Source organism: Vipera berus (genome assembly GCF_964194415.1).
Source record: "Vipera berus genome assembly, chromosome: 3".
Lineage (NCBI taxonomy): Eukaryota > Metazoa > Chordata > Lepidosauria > Squamata > Viperidae > Vipera > Vipera berus.
This window is the reverse complement of record NC_138204.1, coordinates 118,975,326-118,994,411: the sequence shown is the minus strand read 5'-3', so window position 1 is coordinate 118,994,411 and position 19,086 is coordinate 118,975,326. Positions and strand designations below refer to the sequence as shown.

Below are 19,086 nucleotides of genomic sequence, written 5' to 3'. Positions count from 1 at the left end.
AAATCAAGAGATATCTGATGGCAGTTATATTATTCTGTAGTTGAAGAATCAGTGACAAATGAATCTAGCCTTTGATGTAATTTAATGGAAAGAAAGTTGCTATTTGAATCTTTTTTTGCCAGAAGTGCACCTGATTTAAAATGTAGCTGAGATGGCAGGGATGTGGAGAGAACTGAAGTCTTACAAATTAAAAACCTGCATATCAGAAAGGTAGAATACTGTACATACAATACCAATATAATGTATTACAAACAGCAATACATTAAAGGTAAAGGTTCCCCCGTACATGCGTGCTAGTTGTTTCCGACTCTAGGGGCCGGTGCTCATCTCCATTTCAAAGCCGAAGAGCCAGCGCTTGTCCGAGGACGTCTCCGTGGTCATGTGCCCGGCATGACTAGACGTCAAAGGCGCATGGAACGCTGTTACCTTCCCACCGTAGTGGTCCCTATTTTTCTACTTGCATTTTTACGTGCTTTCGAACTGCTAGGTTGGCAGAAGCTGGGACGAGCAACAGGCGCTCACTCTGTTATGCAGCACTCGGGATTCGACCCGCCAAACTGCCGACCTTCTGATAGACAAGCTCAGTGTCCTAACCCACTGAGCCACCGCATCCCTATAGCAACACATTAGAAAACTGTAAAATAAAGAAAATATTTATATGTGCAAGTTTATTCATTTCTATCCTGCGTTAATATTTTTATAAATCATTCAAGGTGGTGAACATACAGAATACTCTTTCCTCCTCCTATTTTCCCCACAACAACAATAACCCTATGAAATGGATTGGGCTGAGAAAGAGTCATGCCTAATACAAACCACTTGGCCCCTTCTATGAAATGAAGAGCCAATTTGCTGTTAAGGTATCAAGCTAGAAACCAGGAGACCATGAATGAGTTCTAGTCCTATCTTGATCATGTAGCAGCTGAATAACTTTGGGTCAGTCTCTCTTTCTCACCCCTTGGAAGGAGACAAATAGCAAACCACTTCTAAAATCTTACCAAGAAAACTGAAGGGATTTGTCCAGGTAGTCCAAGTCAACAATGACTTGAAGGTACCACCCATCCATAAATAAATTTCATAGACTTTCATATATATCACATGGTACTTGGGTCTTGACCTGCCAACCTTTCGGTCGACAAACCCAGTATCTTAACCAATAGGCCACTGCATCCCTTTTGGCAGGTATTAGGTAATATTAAATTAGCTAAGTAAGTTAAATAAGCTAAGTAAGTCATGGCTCAGAATTCCTCTTTTGAGAGATCCAGAAAGGTGAATAAATAAATAAATAAATAAATAAATAAATAAATAAATAAATAAATAAATAAATATGGGTCTTATGTCAATTGTCCAACATTTATGCAAATAAACCCTTGCACATCTTTCTAATAAACAATGTTAACTAATAATGAAAAGTCAGTTGAGGCATAGTGAACTGCCCCTCTCAGTGCTAACTTTCAACTCTTTGGTATAGTTTTAATTATTTCATCAATGGAAACAAATAGGAGAAAATCAACATAATTCCCAAACTGTGGTTTGTAATAGATGGGGGGGGGGACATGTTGCATTAAGCATGAAAAAGTAATGAAAAAAACACCCCAAAAGGAACAGAAAAAGGAACCTCCCATAGGAGCAGGGAGAGAACCGGTAGCTGGATGAGAAATCCAACATCCTTGCTAGCCCTGCCCCTACAAAATAAGAATGGCATAAAGGCAGCCATTCCGCCAGGAAATAAAACAGCCTCTAGATGGTGCATTGGGTAAATGCAAACAAAATAGATCGTTATGGGGGGGGGGGGAAAGAGGTGAAATGTAACAGGTTCATAGCAAACAATTTGAGATGTGGAAAAATATAACTGGTTTCTGTTCCATTTGGCTTGTACGTTTGCTAAATCGGTGTAAATCTTCACAGAAGCCAAGGCAATCTACATTTCAGAGCAGAAATGGTTTCTTCCCCCACCCCCTGCTCATCTGGAAGACAATCCCAAAGCCTATTAACAGGTAAGCCCTACCCTCTTCTGCCCTGTCTGAACTAGTTCTACGGAGAGCCCACATGACCTGCCTGCCTGTCTGACGTGGCAGAAGTGTAGGTACACAACAGACTTGAATCTAACAAGCTGAGCGCCTGGCACTGAAAACAGGCTGAATGCCATCGTGCTTTGCCTTTGGCAAACAAGTAGAATCCATTTTCGCTTCTTAAAGGTACAGAAGAATCCAATGTCCGTTGTCCAAGTGAAAGTGGGTAGTAGCGCTTCCTAGTAGGTATGTTTAATAACAGGAACGTTTTGCGAGTCCCCGTGATAATCCTCCTCCACTGTAAGATATGGTTAAAAGATAGGAAATTTGACTCGGTTCTAGTTTCTGCTTCCTGGTTTAATGGCTGGTGTGTCCCTCACGTTCACCTGTTCTTGGTGCATCTTAGTGCACAAAAACCTGTTACTTTTGCGGGGTAACGAGCTCCTCACCTTTTACTATAAAACCCCGAAGATGGTGCTAGAAGGAAGGACGCATCCGTTTTCAGGTGCGTAGCCCCAACTCTTTTTTCCCCCTCCAGCAGGTGCAGTAATAGACGGCTTTTGTTTTACCGGAAACCAGGAAACGAGTTGAGATAGGAGGCATCGAAATGAACTTATGATTTGACTTGGAGAACAAAGGTTGGTAAAAGCAGATCCAGCCACATGGCAAAAGGGCCATTTGTTTGCGGGTCGCTAGCGTCGCTCATCTGCGTGTACGAATCTCTCGGTGGAAGGAAACACAGGCCTGGCGCTCCCATCCCATCCCACCCCACCCCCCGAGGCGCACCAGCAATTTGGGAAAGAGGCCTACTACGATGCCCCTAGTGGCAGTGTTGAGCATCCACCGCGATAACGTGCGGAGAGCGGAGCGGAACTGGTTTCTTGGTTCTGTCACCCAGTTCCACGCTGGTGGATCCAAGCGCGCAACCCCAAGGCTTAGATAACAGCAGGGGCAGCTGGCAATCAATCACCTTTCCTGATGCCAAAAGGTGGGCAACGCGGCGGGCGCTACCGATTTAGGGGCGCTGTTGTGATTTTATGAACGTGAGGGAAGCCAGCAAAAAAAAAAAAAAAGGAGCTCCTAATTTTTCAGGCAAGTAAATGGCCGCGAATTCAGGGAGGGAGGGAGGAGGGAGGGAGGGGCAGAGCGATCGAGATGCAGAATGGCGCCCAGGAACTGGGGCTACTTCTGGGAGAAACTGTTGAGATCCAAGAGATAATCTGGTTAGCCTTGTATGCAGATAAATCTGAGGCTACATTTCCCCCCCCCCCACCGTTTACGGATTTATCGGGAAAATGGTTCATGTTCCTCCAAATTAGCATCAGGCTTAAGGAGGGTGAAGAGGACTTGGCCGTGGATGCCAGTTTTCTTGCAAACGGAAACGATTTAAAAAAAATAAAGGGTGAATGAAGGAGTCATCCGACCGTCCGGTGTATTTGGCATAAAATATTGGCAGCCGCTTGGCCAACACAGGCGGTGTCGCTTTGCTTCTGGCCGCTCCTGCAGTTTCCGTGAATAGTTTCGACTGGCTGCAGGGTTTATTTAAACCGGCTTGCTAATCTTTCCTCGGGAGCTAGAAGAGGTGGTTTTAGCCGGGAAGGAGAAAGGAGAGTGAGGAGGGGACTGCCCTGCAAATCCTCTCCTCTGCGCGTCTCCATATTTCGCTTCTCTTGCACACACGCGCGCACACATTCACACACGAACATCCATCCAGAGGCAAGAGCCGGTTTAAGATACAGCGAATAAATTGACCGAGAAGAGCTGACGCCTGCCGCTCTTTTCAACGCGCACCCACAGCGGGAGAGCTGCATAGCTGTGTTCTGGTAGCGGGTGAGTGGGGTAGGTTTTCACAAAATTGTTTTGGGTGATTCCTAACACAATCAACCCGCCGCAAGTCCTGATGGCTGAGGTAGAAAAATCCGAGCAAAACTGATCTCGATTTCCGGGGAAAGAAAACAATCCCGACGACGGTTAAAGGTGATGTCTGGAGAGGAGAGGAGAGGCGAACTGGGAGAATGCGGCTAGTTGTTCTCTCTTGGCCACCATTAAGTAAGGAGGAGCTGTAGCTGTGTGCAAGCTGGAGCCGGTCGGATGCATGGGAGGCTGGGAGGATTACGACGGGGACCTAAGAACGCATCTTTGCCGCCGTTGTGTGTTGGAATGCAAGAGGTGTTGTTCATCGGGCTGATGCATGGGGATGCGGGAGTGAGATGATAATCTCGCAGATTTTGAAGATGTTCGCAGGAAAGCGTCTGGTTTGCGATACCAGCTGCGGCAGTTGCTCGAGGATAAGATGATGGGGAGGTCGCGTTTCTGGTTCAGGCTGGAGCCGCTGGTGGATCTTATTGGAATTCTTATCTATCCTCCCTCCCGCTTCTGCCGCTCCACAGCCTTTGCTGTTTTAAAGAACAAATCTGGACCGTTCTCCCTCCCCTCTTCCATCCTTTTTTTTGCTACACTATTAATTTCGCGGTGGGAAAAAAATAAATCGGTGGCTTGATAAAATCTGCACTGTGTGGATGAATGGATTTAATGGCCGAGAATGGCTAATACAGTGGTCCCCCGGTAGACAAGCCCTCCTTCCCGGGTTAGCATAAAGAAAACCCCGAGAGAGGGGAGTCAGGGAGAAGGCAATGGTCAGCACTTATTTTTCACCCACTAGTTGGATCGTTACCACGGATGTATCGGGTGCGTACATTTTCTACTTGGGAATGGCGCTCGGCATAATTCGGCGTAAGCGCCGTTGAATGTTATTGATTGATATTACCTCTTACTGTTGGCTTATTATTCGGTGCTGGGGCGGGAAATGCTCAGCTTTATCTCCCGAAACATGCAGAATGAGCTGGCAGCAAACCACCTCCCCGCAGGACTTGCGCGATACTTCCACCCCTCCCCCAATCTGGCTAGGCGTTGGCTTGGGGACATCACGTAACTGCTGCAAATCCTTTTCTTTTTTTTTCCAAATGCGTTTGTTTTCCGTGTGCTGGTAGGAGCATTCTGGGGGGGGGGGTAAGGAACACACACGAAATTTGGCCAGGTACTGTGTCTTCTTTTAGTGTTCACTGCTGTGTTTTTCAATATAAAAAGCACGATCACCATCTCCTTCGGAGGTGGCCAGATCATGTATCTTAAGCTAGAAGGTGTGTTGTGTTATGGCTGATGCTAGAGCAGCCTTTGAAATATTTGTTCTGGAATTGGTCGTGCTGAGAAGCGTTCCTGTTAAAATGTCTTTCTGGAGATAGAGAAAATGGAAGTAAGCCAAAAAGAAAAGGTGAAAAATACATAGTTTCCTTTTGAAAAAGCATTAATGAAAGGAAATAGGTCTGGGTAAGTGAGGATGGGAAGAAACTGGTTTTTAGAAATTATGGATCGTTAGATATAATAAAAGATGAATAAAAACCTGCATATATTTGAGGTTAATTGTATATGATCAGCATGTAAATGAAATGTATGTACATTCTTGACTATTTGTAGACATATCCGTATGTATTTGTGATAAAATTGTAAAGAGACTGGGTGAATAATGAACATAGGGTGGAGGGAGATGGTTTTCAGGATGCCAAAATACACTTGAAAGAATTGCATGCGTAGTGTATACATCTGTCTGACAGAAAAAGACATACTACACATATCAAAATAGATATAATGGTGAAAGATGCTTAAGATGTGCACTTATGTGTAATATAGGGGCATAGTGCTTTGTAAGATAGTATTTATACTACCTTTTGCAGCTTGGGTTTCTTTTAACCTGACCTATCTTAGAAGATGAATTATGTTGGTATATATTAGGATGAGCTGGGTTTGAGAAAGGTAAGCATTAATTACATTTAAAATCTCTGTTAATACTAATTACATTAGAATCTCGTCCAGCCTAATAACCAGGGACACCCCATTTTTCCAAGGTTAGTGTTTGCATTTCTTATACACTGTCACCTAGTGAGTTACTATTGTAAGAAATAGAACTTGGTCCAAAATTATGTTTTGTTTTCTACTATAGGGATTTGGATTGTGCACGGTATTTTTTCAACTTCCATTAGTATTTTAGGATTTTTACAAATTCTTGAAAATCCCCAATTATGAATACATGTGTTTATCTGTGTTCCATTTATGTTATAAAAATATACGTTAACTTTTTCTCCCTTTCAGAGATCTAGGGACTGCTAATGTATAATTGGAGAATTGGTTGGGGAACTGAAATACTAAAATGGCTTATTTTAAAAAATGACAAGATGGAGTATGGCCATTGTCTTGGTCAACTTTCAAATTAACAAATGCAGTATATTTAAGAATTTAAATGGAAGGCTGCCATTGTTCCAAGAGTTACTTCAGTGTAATCAGAAATGTTCTTATGGATTTTGGCAATGAGTTTAATCTCTATTCTGGACTAAATTGTGGAGAAAAACATGAATGTGCATATAAAGCAATTGTAGTTGCTGGAATCAAAAAAATTACAGTTGCGTGAGACATTTTGAATGTTTTTTTTGGGAGGCATAGTGGCATATGTCATATATTTCTCTCAAAAATAATAAAGTCACACACTGAAATCCTATAAATACTTCCTAGGCAATAAATTCAAATTAACATAAATGGAATTATTTCTGAGCTGACATTTTTAAGATTAATAAAATAAGTGGCTATACTTGCATAAAATTATTAGATTATTTAGTAAAATAAATTGCTAAAGATCTAATCCTGGTATATTGGTTTGAAATTTTATCCCTGATAATCAAAATTGGTATTCCCCCCCTCCAATTAATAGTGGAGAATGGAAAAGAAAGTCAAACATTGTGATTTAGGGCCATTTTATATTGGACAATGGAAACTGTCTACCAAAATTTACCATTCCCATTCTCATCCTTAAAATTTCTGCAAAGCATGTTGTTGCCTTTTCTTATGAACACATCTTGCTAGATGTTTTCCTGAGCCCTTCAGAAGATTGGAAGTCTAATTTGTGGCCTCTGAACTCTTTCCCATTCTACATTAGTGATTACAAATGGCAATGGTTATGCTATGATATGGCATGCGTGATTAACTTTTGAAGGGATGTTTGATACGTTAGCAATGAATTACATGAAGAATTGGGAGTTCGTTTTATGGGAAACAACGATTTTAAAAAAGTTGTTCTATTCTTTAACCTCAGAATTACTTAGAATAAACTTATGTGCATAATTTAATTTCATTTCTAATTATCAGTATGATGGTGTCTAGCAATATATATATAATATATAATGGCATCAATTCTCATGTTTAATGTTAAAATATACAATATATTAAAATATATATTTTGAACTTATACTAGTGGCTGTTTGTATCCTCACCAAGGACAAGTTGTCATTTAAATTTGTTATGTCCACTTGAATTGGAACTTGCTGTATATAGGCCTGCCTGCCTTCCTTCCTTCCTTCCTTCCTTCCTTCCTTCCTTCCTTCCTTCCTTCCTTCCTTCCTTCCTTCCTTCCTTCCTTCCTTCCTTCCTTCCTTGTGCCATTCTTCTCAATCACTTTGTTTCTTCCATGGCAATTTCTATATTTCCTGTCAATAATGTATTGGGAATACATTATATGTGATGAATTCATATCAACATTTCCCCAATGAACTAGTTATTTCACTTTTCTCTCATTGAACTTTCTAGAAAAGGGATCTTCAAACTTGGCCCTTTTATGACTTGTGGACTTCAACTCCCAGAATTCTGGGAGTTGAAGTCCACAAGTCATAAAAGGGCCAAGTTTGAAGATCCCTGTTTTAGAAGAATATCAAGTTTGATCCACACAGAATCTAATTGCTAAATAACTTGCTATGAGCTCTTGATTGCCCTTTTTCCTTTCTTTCCAAGAAGTAGCCAACAGAGATGAGGCACTGTGGAGGACATTTCCTTAAAATGGAAGAAACCTGAGCTTGTTTTCTATTTGTAAAATGAAATTGTTAGCAAAATCATTTTCTCCTAAATAATTATTCACGTGATTGGAGGCTGAGAAAGCAGTGAATTTGAGCAAGGAAGCAGGAGAAACCAACATGTCTGGCTATTGTATCTGGGCTGAAAAAAAAATCCAAATAACCCATTAGATGGTGCCAGAAATTACAGTTAGCGAATTTATTTGTTGCTATCTAACAGTTATCTAGTTTTTTGTACTCCTTGCAATGTCTTGTTTTCATCTACTCTCCATTATTCTGCTGGACATTTCTTCTACTAATGGAAAAGGGGAAAGTACCAATTCTGAATAAAAGATCCTTTGTGTTGATGCTTGCTTATTCAAAATCAAGAGAAAAGCAAGGCAGGAGTAAAAGATTTATTACAGAAAATCTTTGTTTACTTGCACATGTACATCCATGTACCTAACTGATCCTGGAAATACAGAGATCTTACATAGAGGTGTAGAGCTCATTATCTGTGAGCTTACCCTGAGGTAGTTCGCTTATAGGTGAATCAGGAGGAGGAAGCAATTACAGATCAACCCATGCTGAAGTCTCATAAGATTTGTGGACTTTGTGAGATTTTGGCATTTTATTCTATTTTTTTTTATAATGGAAAAGAAGAACTTAACTTTTTGAGGATCTGATGAGTACTTTGTGGTAAGATTAAAAATGTAATATTTCCTCAAATTAAGGTCAGCTTCTGATATCTACATGGACATGTCCATGTAATTTATTGGGGAAAATATGGAAGTGATGCACCATTTTCTTCTTCTTTTTGTTCCTTTCTTAGCTCTCACCTTGGGACTTCTTGTTGTGTTGGGGGTAATCACAATTTGCTCCAGCATTAGTGTAAGCCAGTAAATATTTTTCAAGGGCAGGAATGCATGTCATCTTCCCAGAACACCAGGAAAAGGCAACTTCTGTTAGGTTTCCCCTCTATGTATTAAAAGTAGCATGTATAGCTTGTGCTTGCTATTCTTCATTCTATTGTAGCAAGTATTTCCACTCTAATTGGCTACTGTACATTTTATCAGGAATGCCCCTCCATGGACATTTTTTGACAAGTTCACTGATAGAGCAGTGAAATGATAGATTTCTTTTTTGTTTAAAGAAACCAAGTTAACGAGTTATACCACTTTTTTGTGCTAGGTCAAATAACAGGATAAATTGCAAAACCTTTTTTTTCTTTTCATTTTTTTTAAAAAATCCATGATGTATAGAAAAGGACTATAATAAATGCAGTCCAAACAGAGTATCAGGCCATCTCCGTGTCCAAAGCAAAGAAAGATTAAAATCTGGAAAGGGATTTCTTAGGCCATTTTCATTTCTACCTCATGTATGGGAGTCAGTGATAAGGGAAAGCCCCTGATCCTGAAAATATGGGTAGGCAAGTAGGAATTTTGCAGGTTCATGACAAAGAACCAAGTCAAATGTTGGAGGTATATCCATATTAACCACCACTACAATCAATATGTGCACAGGGAGCTTGGTTAATATAGATCTCAGCACAAAAACAGGTTCAAGGTAGAATTGAAAGAGACAATGTGGGATATAAAAGGATTTTTCCCTTTAAATGCGTTTTTTTCTGAATGAGGATTTTTTTTTACATAGACATTTCCAAGCCTTTCCCTAACCTGACTGTAATGGCTTAAAAAACAAACATGGAATAGTAAATATGAACTTTGGGATCTTTCATTTCAAACAAAAGGCTGGTTTCAGTGACGCATGTAAGTCTTGATTGATCTAAAAACTATTCAAATAAATTCCTGCCTCTCTTACATTATTAAATAATGTAGGTGAAAGAGACAAGGAACAGAGGAGAACTATGAGGGCAACTCGGAAATAAACCTCCGTTTGGTTGTCAATGACACTCACAGATACAGAACTTTTATTATACACATCAGAAAACTACAACATTAATTAATTTTTGACATAATTCCCATTCAAATTGAGGCACTTGTCATAACATCTTACAAGGTTTGAAATTCCTTAGTAGCAGTAGTTTGATGCCAAATCTGGGCTGTGGGAACAGTGATCAAAAACATCCCAACGGAACTGCTTTAGAAGTTCTTGGGTACATTTAGCAGTGTCTGGGCGAGCATTATCATGAACCAACACCACACCAGAAGTCAGCATGTCCTGATGCTTGTTATGGATGGCTTGTCTGAGTTTTTGTAACGTTTCGTGGTAGACTTCTGAATTGATGGTTGAACCACGCTGCATGAACTTCACTAGCAGTACTTCTTTGGCATCTTCACATTTGGCAGGATTTTCTATGGCACCACTTCTGGTGTGGTGTTGGTTCATGATAATGCTCATCCGCACACCACTAGACGCACCCAAGAACTTTTGAAGCAATTGCATTGGGATGTTTTTCATCACACACACACACACACACACACACACACACACACACACACACACACACAGCCCAGATTTGGTGCCAAGTGACTACCACTAAGGAATTTCATACCTTTTAAGAGTTATGACAAGTGCCTCAATTTGAATGACGATTATTTCAAAAAGTAATATAATGTAGTTTTCTAATGTGTATAATAGAAGTTCTGTATCTGTGAGTGTCTGTCATTGATAACCAAATGGAGGTTTATTTCTGAATTGCTCTCGTAAAAAGCTATGCATTCTGGATAATTGATTGTGAGGGCTGAAAAGATCTTTTTATGAATAGCTGTTGACTCCAAGCATGATCAGAAAATTGTTGATTGCCCATTATGGGTGATTCAGTGATTACTTGTTGCTTCCTGTTGAATAAAACAGAGGTTACTTTAGGAGGAATATAAGGCTGCCAGTTTCCGAGAAAGGAGTTTACTGAGCAAGTGAACTAACCTAACAGAACAGAATGAACCTAACCAGATCTAACAGACATTTTGGGGTAAATTCAGTGTTTTCCATCAGCAATAAGCCCTTTGTTAATTTGAGAACAAAAAATATGACCCTTTCAATTAATGTTACCTAAAGGAACAGTGAAGAATAAGATATATTCAAGCATTAGTGATTTGAATGCTTGTGATGTGGTTGTATTTTTGTCTGAAAACAATTTGGCATATGCTGGAAATAACTGCAGGCTCTTAGCAGTACCTCAAGGAAAAGTGAGAGATTAGAACAATTTTGCTTTTTAGAACAAAAGTTTCAACAATGGACACACTTCAGCAAAAAAACAATTCACCATAAGAAGCAAACCTGTAAACAAATGGCCAGAGTAACAAGACACAAATAAGATTTTCTACATCTTGGAAATTCAAAAATATCTTTGACACCTTTAAAATTTCTGAATCAAAAAGATTGAAACAAAAAGAATAAACAGAAAATGGTGAATTTCTAAAGGAGAAAAGGTATGCAAGTTGGCATGAAATATCCTTCTCTTCTGCTGTGCATTAGCTTCTTAACTTACATTAAATTTTCTGTTACAGGATCAATGCTTTGTTAACTTTATACTTCAATTTAATTATACTTTTTTATTTTGCTTTAAATATTTCTACAAGAAAGTACAGGCATTATCTTCTTCTGAGGAGAGATCTATAATGGTTTTATTAGACGTTTATAAGACGTTTCCCATCAGCTAAGAGCTTTGAAACCTATTCCAGGATCTATTTCATCACTTCTGACAAGTAATTGCTTAAAATAAATATGAACTACATAGAAAATAAGATCAATAATCTTGAAGATCATTTGCAAAACAAGAAACTGCAAACTGCATTACAAAACACACACTGTTTTGACTTCTTTCACCTCTGTTTTAGAAGCTTCACTATGAAAGTTTCTGGGTAATTGTGCACGATTGACAAATTCACCATCAGTCAATTGAAAAGGCAGTTTCACTTAGAACAGCTTACATTTTGCAACGATATCTGTAACACCACCAGACATTCACATCTGCTTATCCCAGATCCTTGGAAAGGACTCGATAGGTAGACAGAAATGCCAGATCCAGTCTGAACATCTGGCTGACTGCGACAAATCAAATTAATAATAAACCCCGCTGAGGAACTACTTTGATATGATAGTGGGGCTTGTATGTTCCGAGGAAGATAAGAGGTATGCTATAGGTTCAACCATACTGGACAGGTATCATCAGAGGAATCGGACAAACAGTGTATCTCCCATAAAAAATATATGGTGAAACGCAAGTTAAAGAAACTAATATGGTTGTCACTTGGCTTAACAAGGACCATACTAGATATTGGAGTTCCTGGACATCTGGTGAAAAATGGGCTACAGGACTCGGGGTTTTTGGCTGAGTAACCAGGGCCAGCAGTTGCAAAACTACTGGAAGAAAAGATGTTTACCAGACACAAATAGATAGTGATTGAAAACAAATACTGATCTTTTATTTCAGATCAAGTCCAATAGGAAGAGGATATTTGAAACAAATGCACCAGTTCTAGAAAGAACAACATCCAGAATTAGAAATAATAGAATAGAGGTTAGCAGATCAAAGTCAATTTATCTTTGAGTTTGACTCTTTTATTTCTGAAAGAATCACAGAAGAAGAATTGGAAGAACAGCAAAGATCTGCCCAGAGCGAACAAACCAAATCCTTGCCAGAAGGAACTCGGACTGTAGAGACAAATTGGGGGGCAGTGGGAGGGGGGGTTGGCAGTAGAGGAATCCAGCAGATATATAGAATTATTTTCATTTGGAAATCAGGCAGCCTCTCCTCTGCCTCATAAAGAACAAAGCCCTCTAACTAAAGAAGTAGAAGAAGTGAAACAAAAAATAACAGCATCTACAACAACACAAAAACATCAGAATACTTTTGACTGCATTGAAAGATTATTCCAAAGAAATAGCACAAGCATTAAAATAGGCCAATACTGCAATATCAAATATAAGCAGTAGCTCACTGCAAGAGACAAGCCAACTAATGTATGGCACAGCTCAACTACAACTGAATACCAGGGATGCAAAGTCAACAAAGAAGAAAAAAAGGCAAAGAGTGCACCACCAAAATGGAAGATCAGACTGGCAAACAAGATCAGCAAGTTGACATTAGATGCAAGCAAGCTAGAACAGATGAATGAAAAGAAGTTGAAGAACAAGAACACCAAAGAATACCTAAATCAAGAATTACCACTTAGAAACAAGGAAGCTCATGGACACACTGAAAATAATAAGGCAGCAAATAACAACTACAGCCCAGAAGAAGCACAAATTGCAAATCATAAGCAGAATCGCCAGCTTCAATCCAATCAAAAATGTTTCTAACAATCCATCAATAGAGAAACTGCAGTGAATCACTCAGTACCTAGCAAGAAAGAAGCAGTGAGGTTCTGGACACAAATGTGAGATAACCCAAAGAAATACAACAAAGACACAGTTTGTTTACAGTATGTGGATAAGAATAAAAAAGAAATTGAAATGAAAGAACTAGTAAAAACAGCAGAAATAGTAGAGAAAAGAGCAAGGAAGCTCAAGAATTGGTCAGCACCAGATTTTTTTATTTTATTTTATTTTAATTCCATTTATATCCCGCCCTTCTCCGAAGACTCAGGGCGGCTTACAAGCTTAGCAGTAGCCTTCATTCTATGTATATGCCTGCTTATTAGGGCTTTCACACACACCCCCAAGCGGCATTATTACAAAGTCAGCTTAATTGCCCCCAACAATCTGGGTCCTCATTTTACCTACCTCGGAAGGATGGAAGGCTGAGTCAACCTTGAGCCTGGTGGGATGTGAACCTGCACTAATTGCAGGCAGCTGGTGTTACTTAAGGAGGCATTAGCCCACTGCTCCACCAAGGCTGATGAACTGACAGGTCTATACCCACTCATTGTTTAATAACATAGTACAAGGAGGTGAAATTGAAGAGTGGCTAACAACTGGGAAAACTTACCTGATAATGAAAGATCCAGTAAAAGGGGCAGCACCAGGGAACTACAGGCCAATAAACTTGCTCACCAACAACTTTCAAATTGCTAACTGGTGTGGTAGCTGATGCAGTACAATAGCATCTAGCTGAAAACAATCTCTTTCCACTTGAGCAGAAAGGAAACCACCCAAACAGCAGAGCAACAAAAGATCAACCCCTAATAGACAAGATGATTTTGGAAAACTGCAAGAGAAGGAAGACCAACTTGAAAGTTGCATGGATTGACTACAGAAAGGCATTTGACTTTCTACTACATGATTGAATAATCAAGTGCCTAGAAATAACAGGAGTCAGAACAAACATGAGAAGCTTTGTGCAAAGATCAGTGGCACGATGGAAGACGCAGTTGCAGGTCACTGGTGAGTGTTATGACCCAGGTGGGCAAGACTAGGCAGGCCTCCAGAGAGTTCTTTATTTTCCTTGGGAAAGCTAAACTAATGGCCCTCCACCGACCAGTCAGACTCCACCCTCAGTCACCCAAACAACTGCCCATAGATTACCCAGCAAGCCCCCAAGTCAGAAGTCCAGGCATAAGGCAGTGGCTGTTCTCAGAGCAAGGCAAAGGTCCAAAATGAGCAATTCCCAAAGGGCACAGTGAAACAAAAAGCAAATAAAACAAGGTCAGAAGTCTAGGCATAAAACAAGGGCACAGTTCAATCTAAAAGGCAAAGAGTACTTCTCAAAACAAGATGGGTCCAAGGCAAAACAGGTCTGAAGGGAAAATCTTCAGGGCTAGAACAGTCCTCACAGCAAAGCAAAAGTAGTCTTTGACAGGGCAAAAGCAGTTCTTAAAATAAGGCAAAAGCAGGCAAAGCCGAGGGAGTGTAATCTGAAAACAAACACTTGTTCCTGGCAAAAGACCCTCCTCATGGCGTCTCCTTAAATACTACTCTCCAGGTAAACCTTGTGAGGAGAGGTGGGGTGTCCTCTTCCCAAGTAGTTGGGGTGGCCTGCGCTGACTCTGCCTTCTCCCCATTCTTCACTCTTGGGGATCAAGTGGGGGAGGCATTTGATCAACTCAGGAGCTCTACCGCTCCTCTGCTCCAATGCCTGCCCTTTCTGTCTCCTCCCCCTTCCTTGAACAGCCTGAGCCCTCTCTTCCTCCCTGCCTACCCTTCCAAGACCCGATGGACCTGGGACTGTCTCGTCCTCATTCTTAGGTCATTCCTTCTGAGCCATAGGGACTACACCATCCCCCTGCACTGGCCCGGGCTCCTCCTCCTCCTCCTCAGACCCAGGCTTCAATGGAGCCATGACAGTGAGAGACTCTTGAGAGGTTAATATCAGGAGAGGAATATTTCAAGATTGACTATCACCACTAGTGTTTGTCATTGCACTGATCTTGGTTAACAACAGAAGTGTTAGGTTCAATTGTGGCCATACGTTGAGAACTACCTGTATACCAGGAAGGCTTACTGACTAGTGGAGACACCAGACTGGCCTATAAGAAAGACCAAATAAAGAACAGAATGGAGGCAAGGGAAGATAAAGCATTACATGGCCAATACATTAAAAAATAGCAGGGAAAGCAGATAATAACAACACCTGGCAATGGTTAAAAGCGGGAAAGTTGAAGAAAGAGACTGATGGGCTAATTCTAGCTACACAAGACCAAGCTTTAAGAACAAATGCATACAAAGCCAGATTTGAGAAGATAGCCAGAGACAGTAAGTGCTACCTATGCAGAGAAGCTGAAGAAACGACTTCTGGTTATCTGCTGCAAGAAGATCGCACAGACAAGAAGCAACAGCATGACAAAATAGCAATAATGGTGCATTGGAAGATCTGCAAGAAATATCTTTCGGCTGCAAGGAAGAATTGGTCAGACCATAAAATAGAGAAAATAATGGAAAATGAAGAAGCTAAAGTGCTCAAGGACTCTAGAATTCAAACAGAAAGGCACCTGCCACATAACACCCCAGACTGAACAATTGTTGATAAGAAAGACAAAAAAGTCTGGATAGTGAATCTGGTAGTACCTGGAGATAGCAGAATAGAAGATAAAGAACTAGAGAAGATAACAAAATACAAAGATCTGTAAATGGAAACAGAACAATTATGGCAAAAGCAAACAATGGTAATTCCAATAGTCAGCAGTGCCTTGGGTGCAATAATAAACCACTGCAGCATCATTTGAACACTGTTGGCATTGACAAATTCACCACTAGTCAATTGCAAAAGGCGCTTTTTACTCAGAATAGCTTATATCTTGTGACAATATCTGTAATGTCATCAAACATCTGCATGTGCCTTCCCCAGGTCCTTGGAAAGGACCTCTTAGGTAGGCAAAGTGCCAAATCCAATCCGAACATCTGGCTGATTGTATTACTATTACTACTACTACTAAAATAATAATAACAACAACAACATCCCCCAGTGAGGTACTACCTTAACGTGGTTGTATGGCTTGTGTGCTCTGAGGAAGATGAGAGCTATGCCAGAGGTTCAACCATACTGGACAGGTCCCATCAGAGGAGTCACACAAAGAGCGTCTCTCCCATAAAAAATTATGATGAGATGTAAATTTCTGTAAGCCATACCGACTCGGATCTCACCTGGGTTAACAAGGTCCATGCTAGATGTTGGTGTTCCTGGATATATGGTGAAAAATGGGTACAGGACTCAGGACTTCTTGGCTGAGTAACCAGGTCCAGCAGCTGCAGAACTACTGGAAGAAAAGGTGTCTACCTATCACAAAAGGTAAGCCAGGGTAGTACCAATAATAATAGGCACCTTGGGTGCAATCCCAAAACAATTGGAGCACCGTACCATAGGCATTGACAAATTTGCCATCAGTCAATTGCAAAAGGTGGCTTTACAGGGAACAAGTTTCCATCCTGTGACAATATCTATAACACCATCAAGCATCCAGATTTGCTATCCCAAGTCCTTGGTAAGGACTTGATAGGTAGACAAAAATGCCAAACTTTGTCTGAACATCTAGTTCAGAGTTCCCCAATCTTTGGGGGTTGGTGACACAGAGCAGGGAAAGAAGGGATGGTTTTCTGGGGGGGGAAATGCAGGTGTGCGTGTGGACACCAACATCCACGTGTGAGTGGGGCTGCGAACGCAAGTGATGCTCAAGTGGAGCCGCATACGCTAGCGACGCTCAAGTGGGTGGGGCCTTGAGCACCCGTGATGCTCATGCAAGTGGGGCGGTGCACACGTGCACACCAGCCAGCTACTCATGCGTCCCGGTGGCTAATAGGCCACAGCCGAGTATTGGGCCATGGACCACAGATTGGGGACTCCTAATCTAGCTGACTGTGCGATGATCAATAATAGTAATAATAATCCCCCAGTGAAACACTACCTTGACATGGTTGTATGGCTTGTGTGCTCTGAGGAAGATGAGATCTATGCTAGAGGTTCAACCATACTGGACAGTTCTCATCAGAGGAGTCAGAGAAAGAGTGTCTCTCCCATAAAAATATGGTGAAACATACATTTCAGAAAGCCATACTGGCTCATATAGCAGCTGTGTTAACAAGGTCTGTGCTAGATGTTGGGAGTTCCTGGATATCTGGTGAAAAATGGGCTACAGGACTGAGGACTGTTGGCAGAGCAACCAGGTCCAGCAGCTGCAGAACTACTGGAAGAAAAGGTGTTTACCCATTGCAAATATACATTGAATGAAAACAAAGAAGTAATGATCTGTTATTGCATATCAAGTCCAACAGGAACAGGATATTTGAAACGAATGCACCAGTCCTGAAAAAAACATCCAGAATCAGAAATAACAAAATAGAGGCTAGCAAATCAATGTTGATTTATAATACGAAATAAAGTATTCACAGAAGCAGAATTGGAAGAACTGAAAGGTTTTTGCCAGGCGTCACTCATAATGTAGAGGCAAACCTGGGAGAGTTGGTAGTAGAGGAATCCAGAAGCAATATAAGACTTGTTTTCATTTGGAAACCAGGCAGCCTCTCCTCTGCCTCAGGAAGAACAAAGCCTTCTAATTAAAGAAGTAAAAGAATTGAAACAAAGAATAACTGAGCATCTAGAACAGCACAAAACATCAGAATAAGGCTGCCTGCATTGAAGCTTATTTGAAAGAAACAGCTAGCACAAGTATTAAACGATGCAAATACTGCAATACCAAATATAAGCACCAACTCACTGCAAGAAACCAGCTAATGTAGAGCACAGCTGCAGTTATAACTTAATACCTGGGATGCAAAATCAATAAGAAAAAAAACTGAACAGTGAACCACAAAAATGGAAGGTTAGACTGGAAAATAAGATCAGCAAGTTTTGATCAGACTCAAGCAAGCTAGAACAGATGAAAGAAAAGAACAAGACCAAAGAATAATCAAGAAATAGAACTTAGAAACAAGGAAGATCAAGGAAGCACTGGAAATAATAAAGCAGCAAATAACAGCTATAGCCAAGAAGATCCGCAGATATAAAGCTCCAATTTTAATCCAATCAGAAACCTTTCTACCAATCTCTCAATGGAGAAACTCTACTCAGTCAGTACCTGACAAGAAAGAGTGCAGTTCTGGATGCAGATATGGGATAACCCAAAGAAATACAACAAGGATGCAGCTTGGTTAAAAGAGGTGGATAAGAATAAAAAAGAAATTGAAACGAAAGAACTAGTAATAACAGCGGAAATAGTAGAGAAAAGAGGAAGGAAGATCAAGAATTGGTCAGCACCAGGTGAAGATGAACTGCAGTTTTTGTTTGAAACTTCTGACAGGTCTATACCCACTCATTGCCAAGCAGTTTAATAACATACTACAAGGAGGTGAAATTGAAGAATAGCTAACAACTGGGAACGCTTATCTGATAACGAAAGATCCAGTAAAAGGGGCAGCACCAGGGAACTACAGGCCAATAAGTTGCTCACCAACAACTTTCAAATTGCTAACTGGTGTGGTAGCTGATGCAGTACAATAGCATCTAGTTGAAAAGAATCTCTTTCCACCTGAGCAGAAAGGAAACCACCCAAACAGCAGAGCAACAAAAGATCAACTCCTAATAGACAAGATGATTTTGGAAAACTGCAAGAGAAGGAAGACCAACCTAAATGTAGCATGGATTGGCTACAAAAAAGCATTCTCTGCCACATGACTGGATAATCAAGTGCCTAGAAATAATAGGAGTTAGTTGAAACATCAGAAATTTTGTGCAAAGATCAATGGCACAATGGAAAGCACAGTTGCAGGTCAATGGTGAGAGACTGGGAGAGGTTAATATCAAGAGAGGAATATTTCAGGGAGATTCACTATCACTGCTACTATTTGTCATTGCACTGTTTCCTCTCAAC

General features: G+C 40.6%; 1 protein-coding gene across 4 annotated transcripts in view; it reads left to right on the top strand.

Moving 5' to 3' along the window:
* Positions 1-2,076: 2,076 nt before the first annotated feature.
* The window catches only part of PCDH1 (protocadherin 1), a 168,936-nt gene continuing 151,926 nt past the window's right edge, over positions 2,077-19,086 (top strand). For all 4 annotated transcript variants that reach the window (XR_014025976.1, XM_081324170.1, XM_081324171.1 and 1 more), the window contains exons 1-2: positions 2,077-2,258; positions 2,551-2,650. The gene's annotated coding sequence lies outside the window, so the exon portion shown is untranslated. The remainder of the gene's footprint in view (positions 2,259-2,550; positions 2,651-19,086) is intronic.